Here is a 7,890-nt window from a genome sequence, read left to right on the forward strand (position 1 = left end):
CTGAGTTCGCGGTTGCCATTACCTGACCAAATGTTTACGTTGCGAACGTAGTAAATCATGCAAAGCATGAAATATGTCACCACCAACTATGTAAAAAGACGATCACTTTTGTTCGTATGTGCGTAAAAGGATTGGACCTGATGTAGGCTATACCATGGAGGCAGGGAACAAGTTGGAGACGATGCTCTGAGTTGGCAGGTTGAGGATGCCACGATGTGTAAACTCATGGCAGATGGAAGATTAATGTTATAATGAAATAAGGTGAAACTAGAATTCACGACCTTTTTTGGTTATAGTAGCCTTAGCAAAATATAATGTGGGCCACTGCCGACTGAGACAGGAATTCACCCCAAGAAACATGTGACACGTTTATCCTCACACTTGAAGACTTTACGTTACCAAAATGCATACCTTGAATACCGTTAGACAGGTTTGTTATGGCCTGTACGTGGATTTACAAACTTTACTGTACACAATTATTCACAGCAAAAGTTTGGGAGAGTTGACTGTTGCCCTCCATGCCGTTGTGCAATGCCCCCCTTATTGCCCCCTGCTCTCCAGTATGTACGCCTTTGTTATTAGTAATCGCATGGTATCGCACCGCCTTACCTTGCGCTCCAAACTGCCCTTTCAAAGCTTGCAAATAGAGCTTTTCACACCACGACAAGTGATTGTTTGAGACTTGATGACTTCTGTTAAGGGTCAGGAATGTGCTTTTGTGGTAGAATAATTCCAGTGTGACATGTCGGCTTCTCCTCGCGATCTTCTCTCATCGCCCGTTTTCAGACCGCAGCAGCTGGAGATGAAAATCGCGCACCCTGGGTCCTAGCGCCGACAGAGGCCTACAGGTGAATAACAGGTGGTGACCGTAGTCGAGCCCTTATATAATTGTAAATTCAAAACATGGACATTTTTGGAATCATCTTTGGAAATTAGAATCATCCCTTCTAATACGGGAATAGGTCTACCACAACAGCCAAACTCTGATGACCCAAGTGATGTTATGGCTGAAAGTGTGTGTTTATGAACCATCATTAGATAGCTGACAGAATGGTAGTTATTAAGCATAGGCACATCATACGATTTGGCTACTGGATATTTCCTCCTGACAATGATATGAATGTAAGGAAAGATACTAAACTATAAGTATAAAACAATTGTGGCACAAATATGGGATTTTTTCCCTCTGCAATGCATAACACACGATCACTATGATGACATAAAATACGTGTTGTGTAAAAGCTTACATTGTTATCATGAGGGTTTGGACAGGAGTGTCCTTCTTCATATTACTGTAAAGTTATTATTGCCATTCAATAAGAATGCACATTTCCTTTACGTCGCATTCTAGTCCCCTATAATTACACCCAAGACACAAATAACTTCGGCAGAATCCGTCTCAACGTTGCTGTCCTGTTTCCACTACAATGTCCCTAAATTGCGTTATTAAATATGCGATGTGAATAGAGGACACCTCGTTTAGTTACTGAGTTTTAGAGACTTGAGTGAAGCTAGCCACAATAAGGATTTGCATTTCGCCATCAAAATAAAAGTCCCTGTTGAAACATCCAAACGGATACAAATAGTGGAATAAGGCCATATTTGGACTAGATAATGCTAAACAAGGTATGTTGTTATATAAGGTAAAAAATTAAAAAAAATACAATAATGTATTAATTTGACAATAAACAGAAAAAACATTGGATTTATTAAACTGTATAATTGCATTGGGTGTGCTGCAACCTATTCTGTACATAAATCCGAGGACACTCCCATTTAGTGTATGCTACGTTTGTAGTTACATTAGATAGATGATTATTTCAGGCAAAAACGAAAGGAGTGTGGTTAACACGAACTTCTAGCAACTCAAAGGTTGCGAGTTCAAATCTCATTACAGACAACTTTAGCATTTTAGCCAAATAGCAACTTTTCAACTACTTACTACTTTTTTTTAAAACTACTTAGCATGTTAGCTAACCCTTTCCCTAACCTTGACCCTTTTAGCTAACCATATAACCTTAACCATTTAACCTAACTCCTAGACTTAATCCTAACCCATAGCCTAGTTTACATTGGCGAGTTAGCTAATGTTTGCAATCTAACCACCTAGCTAAAATTCGTAACATATCATACGTTAGCAAATTCGTAACATATTGTATGTTTTACAAATTCGTAACATATAATACGAATTGTAAATAGTAACATATATTACGAAATAGGTGATGGTCATCCACAAATTAATACATGCCATCGTACTAAATGTGGTGCATCAGATTTATTTACATAATAATACGAACTGCTCTGAGACCATGTTGGGCAAACATATACGCACTGTACAGCCTTGCGATTGGCGCCTTACCTACTATTGTGACTAATCCTTATTGTGGCTAGCTTCACACAGGTAGATTATAGACCTTCCACTCGATACGGGTGACTAGAGTGGAAATCCAAGAAGCCAGTCAAGTATAATGTAGGCAACCAGTTTTACCTCCCCATAAACAAGAACCCTGTCAATAGCCTGTGTGGTGGTCACGAGGGTGTGTCTCACGGTGGGTGCCCTGCTTTCCTCATTTGTACAAAACAGGCGACGGAAATGGATAACAGTTTGTCATACTGTACCAGCATGAGTTGGTCCGACGAACGTGCTGTCGAGACTGGAGAGCCTTTCAAATGTTCTCCAATTTATAAAACCGTTATTATTGGTCAATTCACTTTAAATAAATAACCATGTGGCTCAAATTATGTATACAGACCCATTACACAATCCGTCATAACCAATGCATTCCGGACATTTCACAAGGGGAAAGAAATATGGTGTCAGTTGAGCCTGGTAAAAGTTTCGGTTTTGCACAACATTGTGCGCTAAAAACCTATGGATCCAACTCAACGAGAGGTATGTCAGTGCCGGTACGGATTAAATACAGTTTATTATAGGCCGGCATTTTAATGTTCATGCAACGTGTACATTTTGACATTTTTAGATCAAGTTTGTATTTGGTGACTATTTATGGCGCAGATTTAATGCCGCAGAAGGTGCTGAATCAAAGCAGAAAGCTATAATACTAACATGACACAACTCAGCACTAAACCAAATAGCTTGCCATTGCAAATGCAGTTATACACACGACTGCACTCCCCGATGCCTATACAGCTAATCAATTCCAACAAGACTGCAATTCCATGCGTGTCTCAAAAATGAAGATATCATCTCATAATATTCCAAGCAGTTAAATACATCTAATATAGGTCAAACAATATTAATTAATGAAAAACATTCAGAACTACTGTGGCGTCGTCATCTACAAGAACAGTGTATTTGACCAACGTTACCACCTGGTTCCATAGTGTAGTGGTTATCACGTCTGCTTTACACGCAGAAGGTCCTGGGTTCGAGCCCCAGTGGAACCACCACTTTTTGTTGACCTACAGAAAACATTAAACGCTCCATACTGATAGCTAAATGTAGGCTAATACACACATCACGAATAAATATCTAAGATCTGTTATCTCATGAAAATTTTAGACATATAGGAACAACATTTGTTCTCAGATAATCACAGATTTATTGGTCACTGGTCTATAGTGCATGCCAGTATGGTACCGATGTATTATCGATGTATTATCTCAATAACAAACAAGCTGCAAACTGCATTGTGCCAGTGGTTCCCAAACTTTTTATACTCCCGTACCCCTTCAAACATTCAACCTCCAGCTGCATACCACCTCTAGCACCAGGGTCAACGCACTCACATTTTGTTTTTTTGCCATCATTGTAAGCCTGCCACACACACACTATAGGATACATCTATTAAACATAAGAATGAGTACAGGTTTTTTGTCACAACCCGGCTCATGGAAAGTGACAAAGAGCTCTTATAGGACCAGGGCACAAATAATATAATAATAATCAATCATTTTGCTCTTTATTTAACCATCTTACATATAAAACCTTATTTGTTCATCGAAAATGGTGAATAACTCACCACAGGTTAATGAGAAGGGTGTGCTTGAAAGGATGCACATAACTCTGCAATGTTGGGTTGTATTGGAGAGAGTCTCAGTCTTAAATAATTTTCTACACACAGTCTGTGCCTGTATTTAGTTTTCATGCTAGTGAGGGCCGAGAATCCACTCTCACATAGGTACATGGTAGCAAAGGACATCAGTGTCTTAACAGTGTGATTTGCCAAGACATGATACTCTGAGCACAGCCCAATCCAGAAATCTGACAGTGGCTTCTGATTAAATTTTTGGGCCTCCTGGGTGGCGCAGTGGGTGCTGTACTGCAGTGCCAGTTGTGCCATCAGAGACTCTGGGTTCGTGCCCAGGCTCTGTCGTAACTGGCCGCGACCGGGAGGTCTGTGGGGCGACACACAGTTGTCCGGGTTAGGGAGGGTTTGGCTGGTAGGAATATCCTTGTCTCATCACGCACCAGCGACTCCTGTGCCGGGCACAGTGCGCGCTAACCAAGGTTGCCAGGTGCACAGTGTTTCCTCTGACACATCTTTCAAGCTGTCAGGCAGTCCCTTGGCAGTAAAAGCCTCTCGGTGGATGCTGCACCAAGTGGCATCGGGAACAACTGCTTGCACGTGCGTTATGTCTCCCTGTCATGGCTTTTGCGCCATCAGTACAGATACCAACATGAGCAGCAGCTACGTTTGGCTAGTGGAATTCCCGCAAGAGAGTAACGGTTCATGCGATTGGATGTTAATTATTTGACTAGACTAGCTGTATTTGACATTGTGTTGTTATTTTGCTGATGGTTTAATTTTATTTTTGGCAGTGAAACGAGGCTACTCAGGCGAGAAAAAAACCTCACCCAAATGTATAGCACCATTCGAAAATATAAACGGACTGTTTGAAAATGTCAAGGGGAAAAAAATTAAACCCCTCTTAAAAATGTGAATCACATTTTTATTTGGCGTACCCCCCGACGGCGTACCCCCGACGTCTGAAGACTCTTGTTTCATGATGACATTGGTAATCATAGTAATTTAACTGATAATTCACACCTACGATATCCAGGCAGGTGAAATATTTCTGAATGTAACATGAGTAGGCTATCAGTTTCTTTTCAAATATTACAAGGTCAACACTTGACTTCATAATACTCATTATGCCATACTTCTATTGAAAACAGAATTTAAGCACCTTTGGCAGTGATTACAGCCTCGAGTCTCCTTGGGTATTGACGCTACAAGCTTGGCACAGCTGTATTTGGGGATTTTATCCCATTCTTCTCTGCAGATACTCTGAAATGTTCAGGTTGGATGGGGAGCGTTGCTGCAGCCATTTTCAGGTCTCTCCAGAGATGTTCGATTGGGTTCAAGTCCAGACTCTGGCTGGGAATTCAAAGATTGTCCCAAAGCCACTCCTGCGTTGTCTTGGCTATGTGCTTAGGGTTGTTGTCCTGTTGGAAGGTGAACCTTCGCCCCAGTCTGGTGTCCTGAGCGCTTTTGGAGCAGGTTTTCATCAAGGATCTCTCTGTACTTTGCTCCGTTCAATATTGAGTCTCATTGCAAAGGGTCTGAATACTTTTCAATATTTTACATTTTTAATACATGTCTAAAAACCTGTTTTCGCTTTTTGATTATGGTGTATTGTGTGTAGATTGAGTTTTTTTTTGTTATTTAATCCATTTAAGAATAAGGCTGCAATGTAACAACATGTGGAAAAAGTCAAGGGGTCTGAATACTTTCCAAATGCACTGTATTGAATCGTATCGTGAGGTCCCTGGCAATTCCCAGCCCTACAACATACCCAATTAAAAAGTCTCAGCAACAATAACTATATATCCAAAGCAATTTATTTACATTGTGGTTGTATTGTCCGTGTTTTTCTAATAGGTAGTAAGTACCAGTAATTACAATAATTGAATCCTTGTGGACTAAAAGAAATTACCAATGATCAAGCTGTTTGTTTTTTATCTTGTTAGTTAGCACCCCCTACTGTTAAATCTGTTCTTTACAGGGTCCCAAGGCCTTCCAAGATAATTGGTGAGTTAATAAGGATACAGCACTCTCTCAGGCTAGCCTTGTAAAACAGACAGTGGTGACTGGATATTTGAAAAACCACTTCTAGCTGATCCAGGTTGATATCCTTGCCAACTGTGCTGCCACCATGCCCATGTCCTCTGCATTGTGGCCCAATCCCAAATGGACATATAAACGTTGGTTATACAATTATTGCATCTGAGCTCCTAGAGTGAAGCTCTCCTTTTCTTTTTCAATTGATTCATATAAGCAACATGGTGAAACTTCCACCTAGCATATCAAAGGGCAAAGTGGCGCTATTACCATATTGCTTACACCTGTCAAATCCTCTCAGATCTCCACAAGTGCATAGGGCATAGGCAGGTTATGGAGTCCATTTGGGATTGGGCCTATCACTTCCTCAAAGACTTTCTCCACTCTCTCATAATGCATTTGATTCCATAATGAGTATTCTAGAAGAATCATGACTAAACACTGATTTCAGATTAAATCGTTTCAATGTGATAAATCCTGCTGGGTATTGTGACTCTGCATAAACATATACAGCAGATAGTTATGACCAATTATCAATTGACTTACAATGGTGGCTTTTCCTAAATAAATACACACTATGGGCAATAAATAGACACTATGAGGACATCATTTTAAAAAGCCTTCCATTCATAAACTAAACTCAACCTAAATTGACATGTTTGCCCGTTTTGAAAATGAAACACAATGACTTAAACTAGCTAACGTTACCTAACTGCTAAGAAAATATTTGACTGTGTCTGATAACAGCACTGACATCTATGATAATCTTAGACTTGCATACTAGCTAGTTAGTTATCTTGGTCCACATGGAGGAACTGTCTAATAATTCAATCTTGCTAGTTAGGTAAACTAATCTAGCTAGCTTGTTCGCAAAATTCGGATAGATACATGTTGCTAGCTTATTGCTAGCTATCAATTCAAGCGCGTTGTAGTCAAGGAAGTTAACTAGAATGGCAGACGTTAGATAGCCAGGGCGAGGCTAATGTTAGCAATATGCCTACACTTAGCATTCATTCATCTCAGCTTTCACATTAGCTACTTACCAAATAATTAAATGTATATGTTCTGTGTTCGCACACTTGACTTGACCCATTTGTTTAGCAAGCTATATAAAAGCGCTTATGAAGTTGGCACCCAGAGGTTCCTGAACTAAAACGTTAGTCAAGGCGCATGCATGTTACCTGCTGCAAGAAACGATGCCCCCTATTGGACAAAGAAACTGGTGTGTTTTTCCCGCCAAATGTGAACGTTATGTATGCAAATAAATTAATAGTAGTGCTGTTATTTGATTGAAATTGTACATTTTCAGTGGACAACACCGGAAACATGTAGGTACTTTCATTAATTGAATCAATGACTCCTCACTTCAAGGAGGAAGGAATGAACGATCATTCAATGATAGTTTAGTATGAAACCAGGGAGGAAGAGGCGAAGCGAGAGGGATATATGGGCCCAAATATGGTCTTCTCCAGAGGGTTGCGTTTTTAGTTGTTTTTTCGCTCAAGCCAGGAGTTTTTGCATGGAGGCCAATGGCAGAGTATCGAATTTTGCTAACAAAACATTGAATGGCTTATTTGCTACGTGTGGCTTACTTGATCAAATATACGTTTCGTAACGATTAGGTTGTTACCAGTGTACTGATATAAGTAGGACACGTAACATCCAAACACAATAACCGGAGTTGTCTGGTCGTTACTAGTTACCACAGCCACAAAGTATTACACCTCACCCATTTTACACTTTATATTATTAAAATGTGATTTTAAACCTAACCGTAACCTTATGCATAACCATATTCTTACATGAAGACCAAAACGCAAATTGTTACGATATAGCCCATGTTGACTTGGTGGCTGTGGTAACT

General features: G+C 40.1%; 1 protein-coding gene and 1 non-coding gene across 2 annotated transcripts in view; one reads left to right on the plus strand and one right to left on the minus strand.

Annotated features, from left to right (window-relative positions):
• The window catches only part of bcorl1 (BCL6 corepressor like 1), a 41,113-nt gene extending 40,271 nt beyond the window's left edge, over positions 1–842 (minus strand). Inside the window, exon 1 of the mRNA XM_090198303.1 lies at positions 610–842. The gene's annotated coding sequence lies outside the window, so the exon portion shown is untranslated. The remainder of the gene's footprint in view (positions 1–609) is intronic.
• Positions 843–3,335: 2,493 nt separating this feature from the next.
• Positions 3,336–3,408, plus strand: trnav-uac (transfer RNA valine (anticodon UAC)). Its single transcript has one exon. It is a non-coding gene; the product is annotated as a tRNA-Val (tRNA).
• The last annotated feature ends 4,482 nt before the right edge of the window (positions 3,409–7,890 follow it).

The sequence above is a fragment of the Oncorhynchus mykiss genome, chromosome 14, assembly GCF_057628025.1.
Source record: "Oncorhynchus mykiss isolate SJ-2025 chromosome 14, ASM5762802v1, whole genome shotgun sequence".
In the NCBI taxonomy this organism is placed as follows: Eukaryota; Metazoa; Chordata; class Actinopteri; order Salmoniformes; family Salmonidae; genus Oncorhynchus; species Oncorhynchus mykiss.